Below are 4,212 nucleotides of genomic sequence, written 5' to 3' on the forward strand. Positions count from 1 at the left end.
GTCCCTACCAGTTTTTCAAGACCCACTTAATATTCCTCCTCCAGGAAGTCTTCCTGAGTGCTCCAGCCCATTCTAGCCCCCATCTTCTCTGGCCTCCTGTTTGCATCCAGAGTCCACGGTCCTCACCGGGCTCATTTACTGCCTCCTGGTGACTTTTCCAGGAGCTGACATTTTGCCTCCCCAGCCAGCGTGTGAGACCCACGCCTGCCCTCCCCCAGTCTGGCCAAACCCCGGGCAAGGCACGTGGACAGGCTCAGAAGCCAGGGCCCTGGTTGCCGCCCCCAGCCCCTCCCTCTCACCTCCTCACTCCTGAGTTTCAGTGAGGGTCCACCCTTAGGAGGGTCCAGAGAGAGTCAGGTTGGAGGGGAGCCACACAAAGATGGAACTGTGCCGCTGCGTGGATACTCTGGGGCGGGGGGCTAGATTCCCTCTGAATTGCCTCCCAAATCTGAAATCTCTGAGCCCCGCCCACCAGCTGTCGTCCAACCAACCCACCTCCTCTCCTCGCCGCCACACTCCGTGCCCCTTCAGGGTCGGCAGCGGCAGTGACGAGAGTCTGAAACCACAAGCCAGAGGTCAGTAAGAGACCACGATCAGTGCGGGACTTGTTTGGGGGCTGCCGGTCTGGCCAGCCATGCAGCAGCGGGTGACAGTGACAGTGACAGCAAAGGCAGAGCCAGGTGCAGGTCTGTGCCCACCAGCCCAGCACTCCCGCATCCCCCAAGAGCTGCTCGTCTCCCACCGCCCAGGCCACCGCCTTGACGAGAATGGAGGAGGCGGCTTCTCCCCGAGAGCTTCGGGGTCATATGCTAGGGAGCAGGGTGTTACAGCTTCAGAGGCTGACAGACGACGCGCCGCAAGACACCTCACACACTCACACCCAGAAAGGTACGTACCCAGAGAGGTCCCCACGCAGCCGGCACGTGCGGGGGCCACGGAGGTGCTCACAGGCACAGAGGCACGGGGACTCGCCCACAGACACACAAACAACCAGGAAGGACCCAGACTGCCCCAGACACCCGATACGCACACGTACACACACATACAAACAGACCCGCAGACGCAGCTTCCCAGCAAGACACACGGACACAGGCCCCACGCCTGCCGTCATCCTGAGACACCCCAATCCATCTGCCCCCCTGGAAGGAAGCCTTTGGCTGGTTTGATGTGGTGACAACAGTTTTCCCACCCAAGCACGTCCCTTTCCTTTCATCCACCCAACCTCTCCCGGAGGCCATCTGCAGTGCAGCCCGCTAAGCTTCCCCTCCCAGGCCTGCGAGGCTCTCTGGCCAGGGCTGAGGGGTTTGGGAAATGGAGGACAAGGTCTGAAAGCAGCTTCTGGCACCTTTGCTGGGGTCTAGAGCCTGCCCTCCCCACGGAGAGGCGGTGTGAGGGGCAGTGAGGCCTCCAGCTTTCCCAAGGCCCAGCCCTGGTTGCTGCACCCTGCCAGGCCTCCCAAGGGAAAGTCTGGGCTGAGAGAGCCTGGCCCAGGGTCTCCAGTGTCCCCAGCAGCCTCTTAGCAGTCCCATCACGCCATCTGCCAGTGGCTTCCACACATCAGGGCACCCACCAGCAGCCTCGCCTCTGGTCACTAGGATGCAGCTTCAAGGCCAGTTTCGAGCCTGCCTGTGAGAGTCCTGTCCTCTTTCCCTGGGCAGTGGCTTCTCTTGTTGCTGGTCACCATGCAGACGCATCGGCAGAGCTGAGGGGCCTACCTGGGGATGGTGCCTCGCTGTGCTGGACAGTGGGATCGGGCTTAGGGAGGGGGTCAGAGCTGCCCCTCAGAGCCGAGTCGGGCAGGTAGGTTCTCACTGAGGGTGGTCCCCAGGCCTGGTCCGTCAGATGTCATCCCAGCTGCACGGTCTCCCTTTTCCTCCCATCCACACCACGCCCACTGGCCACGTGGTGGAATTCCAGCTCCCTCACTCTGGCCCTGCTCTCTGCCCTCTGTCTAAGGTCCTCCTCCAGATATTCACAAGATGCCTCCTCCTCATGTAGGTCAAGGTCGCCTCCACAGAGGGGCCCTCCCTGATCGCAGTGTAAAATAGGAACCCCCATCCCATTTCCTGTTTTGCCTTTCCTCGTAGCACTTTCCACTACACATCAATACAGTAGATGTTTACTTGGTCCTCTTCTGTCTCTCCCACTAAAATGTAAGCCCTGTGAGGGCAGGGACTTTGGCTGGCTCAGTCCTAGAATTCCCAGCTTTTGCCAGGTAGGCACACAAAGCACGCACTAAACATGCTGAAGGAACATGAGCAGGTGTACACACGCACACTGACACACGAGTCCTGGATGACGAATGTGTCACACGCACCACACACGAGTACACACACGCACGTGAGCTCTCAGGCAGAGGCACACGTGCTCATGCATCTCACTTGGCCCAGCTCCTCTGAGCCCAAGAGAAGTGTTATCACGCACGTTCCCCCATGCAGGCAGCCTCCAGCCAGCCCTCCTGGTGCTGACTCGGCCTGACATGCCAGTTGCACGTGGGGCTTCTCGTGGAAGCCGAGGCAAGCCCACTACCACTGTGGTGGCTGCTAATTGGCTCTGTGTTGGGCCCTGAGTCACCGCTCGGTCAGCCATGGCTGATACCTTCTTCCCACTTGTCTCAGGAAAGGCGCTGCTGTCCCCTCTGCTTAGGCCTCAGACAGTCACTGAACCGCACATGCCCGGCCACGTGGGACCGGCTGGGCCAGCGAGCCCCTCTGATGGCGGCCCCTGCCCCTCTCACTCTTGGGAGAGAGCAGAGATGGCTCAGCACACAGGACTGCCCTGGGGAGGGGGGCATTTGCCCAAGGGGTGAGGTGTGATGACAAGGGTATGAGGAAGGCCCCGAGCCCAAATATCTATGTAGGATGACCTGTTAACAGTGACCTGTTACAGGACTTCCAGGGAAGTCCCTCTTCCAGAGTTTTTCAAGCTGGAATTAAGAGAAAATCTGGGGACTTCCCTGGTGGCTCAGTGGTTAAGAATCTGCCTGCCAATGCAGGGGACACGGGTTCGAGCCCTGGTCCAGGGAGACCCCACATGCCTCGGAGAAACTAAGCCCAAGCGCCACAACTACTGAGCCTGCGCTCTAGACCCGCGAGCCATAACTACTGAAGCCCGTACATCTAGAGCCGGTGCTCTGCAACAAGAGAAGCCACTGCAATGAGAGTCCCTACAGCAAGGAAGGGTAGCCCCCGCTCGCCGTAACTAGAGAAAGCCCATGCGCAGCAACGAAGACCCAATGCAGCCAAAAATAAATAAAATAAATTTTTTTTCAAAAAGAGAGAGAAAATCTGTGTGTGTGTGTGTGTGCGCACACGCACGCGCGTGTGTTGGCAGGGGGCAGATGTATTAGGGGCTTAATACCTCTTGTGAGACAAGACTCCCTTGGTGCAACCTTGTTTATTGAGCCATTAAACAGGACAAAACGGGTTTCTCTCCTTTGGGGCTTTTCTGAGCCTTAATGTACTGATGGGCAGCCGGATTCTCCAAGAAAGGTGGCGCAGGAAGATTGAAGAGGACTCAGGCCAGGGACCACAGGAACCCTTTGTTCTGGAAGCCAATTAACATCTCTCCAGGAAACACCATTTGGGAAACAATGCAGAATTGATCTGTGGAACAATAGCTCATTCTGTTATCGGCAGAGACAGGTAAATCCTGCTCCTAAATTATTGGAAGACAATTTTATAGAACTGAAAACCAAACACTTCTCCTTCTAAAGACACTTGAGCCATATAACCTGTCATGGGTCATTGGGGCGATTGACAGAGTTGCCCTAGGACTCCTCTCCAGAAGCGATTTTTTGATAGAGCAACCAATTCATCCCATTTTTAAAGCTGAAAGTCCCATGTCACAGGAACTCCGTCAGTCCTGAGCAAACCAGACCATTGGTCTCCCTATTTCTTAGCAGGTATTGAAATAGGGGAGATTGGCTCCAAGGAGCCCTTTGAGACCTGCAGGGCACCATGAAAGGGACTGTTTTAACTGATTAAGCTGTTGCAGGAAAGAGTGTCTTGGGAGAAAGACGGTGGTGTCCCAGGTCTCAGGCGAGTCCCTGGGACGGCCGCCACGTGTGAGTTCTTGGTTTCTTGCAGGAAAGAATTCAAGAGTGAGCCATAAAGTACAAGAAGTTTTATTCAGGGAGATACACACTCCACAGACAGAGTGTGAGCCATCTCAGAAGGCGAGAGAGGCCCCCGGAATCTGAAGTGGTTAGTT

The sequence above is a fragment of the Eschrichtius robustus genome, chromosome 15, assembly GCF_028021215.1.
Source record: "Eschrichtius robustus isolate mEscRob2 chromosome 15, mEscRob2.pri, whole genome shotgun sequence".
NCBI classification, from domain to species: domain Eukaryota; kingdom Metazoa; phylum Chordata; class Mammalia; order Artiodactyla; family Eschrichtiidae; genus Eschrichtius; species Eschrichtius robustus.